At 49.0% G+C, this 9,378-nt stretch overlaps 1 long non-coding RNA gene across 1 annotated transcript; it reads left to right on the plus strand.

The window, feature by feature from the left end:
* The first annotated feature begins 2,209 nt into the window (after positions 1-2,209).
* Positions 2,210-5,026, plus strand: LOC144313940 (uncharacterized). The gene is made up of 2 exons (XR_013379583.1): positions 2,210-2,440; positions 4,846-5,026. It is a non-coding gene; the product is annotated as an uncharacterized LOC144313940 (long non-coding RNA).
* The last annotated feature ends 4,352 nt before the right edge of the window (positions 5,027-9,378 follow it).

The raw sequence follows: 9,378 nt of genomic DNA on the forward strand, positions 1-9,378 counted from the left end.
TGACATCGTTTGAAATAGGAAAGTGCTGCATCCCTCTCTGTCCTGCTTCTCCAATACTGATTTGCTGTCCGGGGTCATTTGTGGGGGCGGACGGATATTATGGGTTTTTTTTTTTCCTATTTCTAAGATCTGCCACCATGATTTTGATAGCAATGACATTGAAACTGAGGGTGGCTTCAGGAACTGCCGACATTTTCACAAGATGAGGCTCCACCCCACGAGCCCAGGATGGCCTCCCAGAGCCTGGTGTGGCTCAGTGCACAAGTCTTGTGCTCCTTTGGTTCAGTCTCATTATTTATTCTCTGCGATGCTCCTGAAAAGGGAGTCACATCCTTAATTTCCTTCCTGAGTGCTCATTGTCGGGACACAGCAAGGCTACTGAGCTCTGTAGGGTCAGTTTGTGTCCCGTGACTTTACTGAACTCACTCCTTAGTTCTACCAGGTTTTGGTGGAGGCTCTCGGGTTTCCTGTTTCTAGTACTGCGTCTTTAGCAAATAGGGACAGTGTGATGTCCCCCTTCCAGGTGTGGAACCTTTGCTGTTTCCTGTCTGTTGACTACATTAGGACTTCCAGTGCTGAGAGGGGACCTTGGCTTGATCCTGCTCAGGGGAGACGATTTCAGGTTTTCACCCTTGAGGATGACATCAGCTGTGGGCCTTCCTAGCGGCCTTTATTCTGTGGATAGACATTTCCTCAAAACCCACTATGCTTTTGATGTTGTATTTTGTCAAATGCTTTTTCTGCAACTCTTGAGAGGATCATATGCTTTTTGTCCTTTCTCTTGTTTTTCTTTTTTTTAAGATTTTATTTATATATCCTTGAGAGACAGAGAGAGAGAGAGAGGCAGAGAGAGAAAGGCAGAGACACAGGCAGAGGGAGAAGGCGGCTCCATGTAGGGAACCCGACGTGGGACTCAATCCTGGGACTCCAGGATCACGCCCTGGGCTGAAGGCAGGCACTAAACTGCTGAACCACCTGGGGCTGCCCCATGTCCTTTTTCTGGTTAATGTGATGGATCCTGCTGACCGATGGACAGAGGGGCCGTGGGTAGGACATGGGCAACATAGATGAACAATAGTAGCAGCTATAAGTGTCTGGTTCTTAAATAAATAAGTCACAGAAATTTAGAAAGTACAGCCCAGGGAATAGAGTCAGTACTGTTGTGACAACTTTGTACGGGGACAGACGGTGATGCCGCTTCTCGTGGGGGAGAGCTGAGTAAGGCACAGAATTGTCAAGTCACTAGTTGTAGCCCTGAAACTACTGTCACATTGTGTGTCGACTGTACTTCAATAAATATCAAGGAAAAGGGGTTTCTGGTAGGACTCCTGGTGGGTCTGTGAAAGGCATTTACACGGTCGTTACACACACGAAGGCACCTCTGCAGAGGGGATAAAGATGCTCACATGTCTTCATGTTAATTTTTAGAAGATTTACTTGAGAGAGGGTGCAGGGGGGGTGGCGGAGGGAGAGGGGGAACCTGGAGTGGACTCCTCACCCACCGGAGCCCAAGCCCCACTCGAGGTTGCACACCACAACCTCAAGATCCTGACCTGAGCCAAACTAAAGAGTCGACGTGGAACCGACTGAACCACCCAGGAGCCCCTCAAATGTTCTTAATTGCAACCCCATGCTGTGAACTCTGGGGGTCGGGGGGACATCTGTGTCCATCACATTAACCAGAAATCCATCACATTAACCAGAAAAAGGACATGGGGCAGCCCCAGGTGGTTCAGCAGTTTAGTGCCTGCCTTCAGCCCAGGGCGTGATCCTGGAGTCCCAGGATTGAGTCCCACGTCGGGTTCCCTACATGGAGCCGCCTTCTCCCTCTGCCTGTGTCTCTGCCTTTCTCTCTCTGCCTCTCTCTCTCTCTCTGTCTCTCAAGGATATATAAATAAAATCTTAAAAAAAAGAAAAACAAGAGAAAGGACAAAAAGCATATGATCCTCTCAAGAGTTGCAGTCCCTTCAGTCCCCAGTCTGCCTAGAAGGGCGGAAGGCCTGCAGGGCCCAAGGATGGGAACTGAGGATGTGGGAGGGTGCCTGCATCCCCTTCCCACCCGGCGTGGGGACAGGACCCTCCCCCGGGACCCTCAGCCTTCAGGGTGAAGGGCTAAGTGCTGATTGGACCCCGTTGCCCACAGTCATGATGCGGGACCCCACTGTGGGTGGAACTGTGCCACCCCTGGGTTCCACTGCTGCCTGGCGCTCACTGTGTGCCCACAGACCTTTGGAAGCACTCGTGCTCCGGATCTGGCTCACAGCAATCCGACTCTCCCGCTCTCCCCAGTAGCTCAGTACTCCCACACTCCTCAGTACCCCAACTCTCCCACTCTCCCCAATACCCTAGTACTCCCACTCTCCCCAGTTCCCCAACTGTCCCACTCTCCCCAGTACCCCGGTGCATAAAGAGGAGGCGCTCACACAGCGACAGGTCACAGGTGAGTGGCCAATGATGCCTGCTCCCTGCGGGCCACTCTGGGGCCTGTGGGTCTGGGTGGGGGCGCTGGCCTCCTGGGCTGGGGTCCAAAACACCCCGACCCCAATTCGATGACCCTGAGCAGCTCCTGCAGCCCTTCCACAGCCCCACAGGGTGAGGGCGGCCCCCTAAGGCCCTGTCCAGGGAAGGAGGCTGCAGTTGGGAGTTCGGCAGCTCCCCCAGGACCCCCACTCCCCTGTAAGCCCTGTGCTGTGCAGGGAGACCCAATACATCACCTTTCTAGCCCATCCTAGACGCATGGACCCCGACAGGGATGACACTCCCCCACCCCACCCTGTGGTCAGAGAAGGACGGTCAGGGCCTGCTGGGTCCCCCTGGCCGGTGAGCAGGCTTGCTCTTCACGCACTGGAATGTGGGCAGAGTCCCTCGTGCTCCCCTCAGACCCCCCTCAGTCTATTCAGGCATCGTTGTCTTCAGGGTGGGGAGTTTGGTCGCACTCTTGCTGGCATCAGGTTTTAATTTTGATGAAGTCCAGTCCGTTGCTTTCTCCCCTTGGTCGTTGTGCTTGTGGAATCTAAGAGAAACCTTCGATCTCCCCCGGGCTGGGAGACATCACCCCGAGCATCAGATCGGCAGTTCCCCGGAGCCTCCTGGGTCCCCCGCCCGTGTGCTCCTGATACCGGGGTGGGAGCGCTCTGTGATACCAGCATGAGGGTGTGTCCTGGGACAGTGGCTGGGAGGACTGTAGGTGGGCGAGCGACAGACAGGCAGTGAGCGCCCGTGTGTGATGTTCCAGCCCAGCCTGTGCCCCTCAGGGCTATGGGGTAGTCTCTGGCTCCGGTCAGACGGAGGGGGACCTGCCCACGGGGAGCACCCAGATGCATGGAAGGTTTTCATGCGCCGTCATTCTTGGATGTGTTTGGATTGCAACACCATGCAGGAGGACTCGGAGACCCTGCTGGCCTTGCAAAGGGCCAATATCGTGGCCCAGTACCATCAGGTGAGGCCCAGAAGGGACCATAGACACTATACACCCATGACAGGGGGGACCATACCTGCAAGAGCAGGGGAAGCCCAGGAGAGGATCAGAGCCAAGGATGAGCCAGGTCAGCCCAGACAAGGACCATAGTCACCAGGAACAAGTGAGACCCTGGGGATGGTCCCAGTATCAGTAGCAACTAAGGGTCCATCCTGGATCCTAGTCATTGGTAGCTGAGGATCCCAGTCACCAGGTACGGTGAGGCCCATGTGGGGACCATAGTCACCAGGTCCAGGTGAGGTCAAGGTGGAGACCACAGTCACCAGGTCCAGGTGAAGCCAAGGTGAGGACTACAGTCGCCAGGTCCACATGAGGCCCAGATGGGGACCAGATTCACTAGGCCCAGGTGAGGCCCAGTTGGGGACTAGAGTCACCAGGTCTGGGTGAGGCCCAGGTGGGAACCACAGTCACCAGGTCTAAGTGAGGCCCAGGTGGGAACCGCCTTGATAGAAATGCGAACTCTAGCTGTTCTCTCTTTAAATCTCAGGCCGAATTCATAGGTTTTCAGGATGATTTGAAAGTTAGCTAGGTAATTTGGTGGGGACAGGTGACTTGGGGACCCTACTCTTTGGCCATCTTGCCCCTCTGACAGGAATATTTTTAGCAGTGAACAGTAAAGTCAGTTTATTAAAAGTTGTTATTTGTGCAAACAAACTTCTGTCTGCTTAAAGCAACTGTGAATCACATATCCACACGGGCTAGAAAATTTTGTTAACCTGAGTTTCTAGATCATTTTCATTATGTGAGTGATTTCTTTCCAAAACTAATTCCCAAAGGAAGTAGGGCAATGTGACAAGAGAAACAGCCAAGCAACATGAGAAAAAAGAAACCAACAAAAAAACGCTAAGCATTTTTCTCGGGATCAGAGAAATCCTGATCATGTAAGGTTTTTTCACCCTGCCCTGAGAAAAACCAATTTCCTGACTCAGATGCTTCAGGAGAGAACTGGGTTTCTGATTCAGTAAATCGTGACTGCCTCTGGCACTTGGTTCCCACAGCTGTGGATGTGGCCTCAGACCAGCTCCGTGGTTTCCAGGCTGCACTTGGAGGAGTTGGAAGGGCTCTGAACATGCACCTTAGGGGCAGCCTGGGATCCATACCTTACAGCTTTTAATTGATAGGTACACCAACTCATATAAAACTTTGCTAGAAAGAAGTCGGATTGTGTGTTTTAAGAAGACTTGAAAAAGGGCAGCCTGGGTGGCTCAGCCGTTTAGCACTGCCTTCTGCCCAGGCCGTGATCCTGGAGACCCAGGATGGAGTCCGACCTCAGGTTCCCTGCATGGAGCCTGCCTCTCCCTCTGCCTGTGTCTCTGCCTCTCTCTCTCTCTCTCTCGAATAAATAAATAAAATATATGTTTTAAAAGTATATTGCAGGGCAGCCCCGGTGGCTCAGCGATTTAGCACTGCCTTCAGCCCGGTGTGTGATGCTGGAGATGCAGGATCGAGTCCCACATCAGGCTCCCTGCATGGAGCCTGCTTCTCCCTCTGTCTGTGTCTCTGCCTCTCTCTCTCTCAAATAAATAAATAAATAAATAAATAAATAAATAAATAAATAAAATAAAAGGTATATTGCAGATATATTGGTAGCTATATTAATAAAATGTGTTGTTTTTACATTTTATGGTGACTGGACCTAGCAACTCTTTACATCAACAGCCATCACTTCTAGACCTCACAACAGTGTTGCAGGACAGGCGGCATTATTTCCTTTTTACAGATGAAATTGATGACCTCAAGCACATGCGGTTCCTTCCCTTTCTTTTTTTCTGTTCAGAATATACAAGCTATAAGTGAGTAAATTGCAAGAAACCCACTTCCGTGATCAACACCTTTACTTTCCTCACACGATTTTAATATTTTTCTCAATTCTGAACTCCTGATCTATCTTACTACTCCTTTTCAAATAACTTAGGATACTAAATAAATCTTAAAAAAAAAAAAAAAAAAAGGGTAGCCCTGGTGGCGCAGCGGTTTAGCGCCGCCTGCAGCCCAGGGTGTGATCCACACTGCCTGTGGACTTAGCTTCTGACTCCCTTATGTTAGATACTTGACAGAAGCTTTGTGAGAGTCAAGGGGCAAGCTGCAAACCAGGTAGGCTTGTGTCTCAGCATTCAATTCAGCACTTTCCATGGAACCACCTGATCTATTGTGGAACCAGTTTCTGGAGAGAGGCTAATTTAAAGCTGGCTACAAGGCATAATTATTTCTCAATTTGAGTAAAGGGCCTCTTACTCTAGGATCCACACTGGCTTCCAACTGCCTGTGAACTAAACATCTAACTCCCTATGTTAGATGCTTGTCAGAAGCTGTGTGAGAGGTAAGTGGAAAGCTGTAGGCCAGGAGGCTTGTGTATCTGAGTTAATACAGTGCTATCCATGGAAGCTACTCAACTAGAGCACAACTAGCTTCGAACTCCCATAAGAGATAGTCTAGTTGAATGCTGGTTACAAGGCACACTTATTTCTGAGATTTGAGCAAACAGCCTGTCCCTCAATGCTACACATTGACTGTGGACTTAGCTTCTAACTCCCTTATATTAGGTACTTTTCAGAGGTTGTGAGAGAGGCTAGTCGCAAGCTGCTACCACGAAGGCTTGAGTCTGCACATTCAATTCCCACTTTCCATGGATCCTCCTCACCTAGATTAGAGCTAGCTTCTCACTCCCATAGAAGAGAGGCTAGTTGAAAGCTGGCTACAAGACATACTTATTTCTGAGATTTGAGTAAACAGCCTCTTACATGAGGCTCCACACTCCCTGTGGACTAAGGGTCTACTTCCCTCATGTTAGATCCTTGTTAGAATCTGTATGGTAAGTGTGTGGTAAGCAGCACTGGTCTGCAGCTTCCACTTGCCTCTCACACCATTTCTATCAGACACATAACATAAGGGAGTTAGAAGCTAAGTTCACAGGCAGTGTGGAGATTCACAGGACTGTCCCTGTGCTCAAGTCTCTGAAATAAGTATTCCTTGAGCCAGCTTTCACCTAGCCTCACTCCTATTGGAGTTAGAAGCTAGCTCCACTCTAAGTGAGGTGGTTCAATGGAAAGCGCTGTATTGAACTTGGAGACACAAGCCTTCTGGGCCTGCAGCTTGACACTTGCCTCTCACACAGCTTCTGACAAGGATCTAACATACAGGTGTTAGAAGTTTAGTCCACAGGCAGTTGGAAGCCCGAGGGAGAGGCCCTGTGCTCATCTCTCAGAAATAAGTATGTCTTGAAATCAGCTTTCAACTAGCCACGAGGAATAGGCCCTTTGCCCAACTCTCAGATATAAGTATGCTTTGAACCCCGGTTTCAACTACCCTCTCTCCTATAAGAATTAGAATCTAGCTAAACTCTAGATTAGAAGATTCCATGGAAAACACCTTATTGAACTCGGAGGCAGAGGCTTCTGGGCCTGCAACTTGCCACTTTTGTATCACACAGCTTCTAAAAGCATGTAAACCAAGGTTGTTAGAAGCTCAGCTCACAGGCAGTGTTAAACTGCGAGAGACAGCATGTGTACTCAACTCTCCGAAACGACTAGGACTTGAAACCAGCCTTCAAAATGGGTAAGAAATATCAGAAAGGGAGACAGAACATGGAAGACTCCTAACTCTGGGAAATGAACTAGGGGTGGTGGAAGGGGAGGAGGGCGGGGGGTGGGGGGTGACTGGGCGGCGGGCACTGATGGGGGCACTTGACGGGATGAGCACTGGGTGTTATTCTGTATGTTGGCAAATTGAACACCAATAAAAAATAAATTTATTATTAAAAAAAAACAGCCTTCAACTAGCATCGCTCTTAGGGGAGTTAGAAATTAATAGCTCCAGGGATCCCTGGGTGGCTCAGTGGTTTAGTGCCTGCCTTTGGCTCAGGGCGTGATCCTGGAGTCCCAGGATCGAGTCCCGCATCAGGCTCCCGGCATGGAGCCTGCTTCTCCCTCTGCCTGTGTCCCTGCCTCTCTCTCTCTCTATCATGAATAAATAAATAAAATCTTTTAAAAAAAGAAATTAATAGCTCCATTGTAGGTGAGGGGTTCCCATGGGATATGCTATATTGATCTCAGAGATGCAAGCCTTCTGGGCCTGTAGCTTGCCACTTGCCTCACATACAGCTTCTGACAAGCTTCTAACATGAGGGAGTTACAAGCTAAGTCTACAGGCAGTGTGGAGTCTCAAGAGTTACCCCCTGTGCTCATCTCTCAGGCATCACTATGTCTTGAAGCCTGCTTTAAACTAGCCTTGCTTCTATATAAGATAGAAGCAAGCTTCATTTGAGGTGAGGATGTTTCATGAAACCGCTGTATTGTACTCTGACACACAAGGCTTCTGGGCCTGTATCTTGTCACCTGCCTCTCACACAGCTTTTGAGAAATATCTAACATAAGGGAGTTAGAAGCTAAGTATAGAGGCAGTTTGAAGCCTCGAGGGTCAGAGCTTGTGCTCATCTCTCAGAAATACCTACGCCCTGAAGCCAAATTTCAACTAACCTTGCTCTTATATAATTAGAAGTCAGCACCATTATTGGGCGGGAGTTTCCATGAAAGCATTGTATTGAACTCTGAGACACAAGCCTTCTGGGCCTACAGTTTGCCACTAGCCTCCACACAGCTTATGAGAAACATCTAACATAAGGGAGTTAGAAGGTAAGACCACAGGGAATTTGAAGCTAAGAGACAGCCCCCAGCTCAAATCTCTGAAAAACTAGGCCTTGAAGCCAGCTTTCAACTAGCCTCACTCCTATGGGTGTTAGAAACTAGCTCCATTCTAGGTGAGGAGGTTCCATGAAAGTGCTGTATTGAACACGGACAAATAAGCCTTCTAGGCCTACCACTTGCCACTTGCCTCTCACACAGCTTCTGAGAAGTATCTAACAAGGGATTTAGAAACAAAGACCACAGGCAGTTTTAAGCTGTGAAGGACAGCACCTGTGCTGAACTCTCTGAAAAAATACTTTTTAGCCAGCTTTCTACTAGTCTCACTCTTATAGGTGTTAGAGCTAGCTCATTTCTAGGTAAGGAGGTTCAATGGAAATTGCTGTATTGAACACAGAGACACAAGCATTCCGGGCATGCAGCTTGCCATTTGCCTCATATACAGCTTCCGACAAGCATCTAACTTAAGGGAGTTAGAAGGTAAGTCCACAGACAGTGTAGAGCCTCGAGTGACATCACACGGGCTCAGCTCTCAAAAATAAGTACGCCTTGAAGCCAGATTCCAATGAGCCTCACTCTTATCGATGTTAGAAGCCAGCTCCATTCTAGGTGAGTAAGTCCCATGAAACCGCTGTATTCAGCTCTGAGACACAAGCCTTCCGGGTACAGCTTGCCACTTGCCTCTCACAGCTTCTGACAAGCATCAAACCTAGGGAGTTAGGAGTCCACAGGCAATGTAGAGCCTCAAGAGACAGCCCCAGTGCTCAACTCTCTGAAATAAGTATGCCTTGAAGCCAGTTTTCAACTCACTTTGGTCCTATTGGAGTTAGATGCTAGAACCTTTCTAGGTTGAGGAAGTAATATGGAAAGCATTGTATTGGACTCGGAGACACAAGTCTTCTGAGCCTGCAGCTTGCCACTTGCCTCACATAATTTTTGATAAAAATCTAACATAAAGGTATTAGAAGCTAAGTCCATAGGCAATGTGGAGTCTCTAGGGACCGGCTGTTTGCTCAACACTCAGAAATAAGTATGTCTTGCAACCAGCTTTCAACTAGCCCCTCTCATATAATTGAGAGTTTCACAATTAGAAACTCTCTCTATTCTGGGTGAGGAGGTAACATGGAAACATGTACTGAACTCGGATACACAAGCCTTCCGGGCCTGCAGCTTGCCACTTGCCTCTCACACAGCTTCTGAAAAATATCTAAACTAAAGGAGTTAGAAGCTAAGTCCCCAGGCAGTTTTTGACACTCAATG

The sequence above is a fragment of the Canis aureus genome, chromosome 5 (assembly GCF_053574225.1).
Source record: "Canis aureus isolate CA01 chromosome 5, VMU_Caureus_v.1.0, whole genome shotgun sequence".
Classification (NCBI taxonomy): Eukaryota; Metazoa; Chordata; class Mammalia; order Carnivora; family Canidae; genus Canis; species Canis aureus.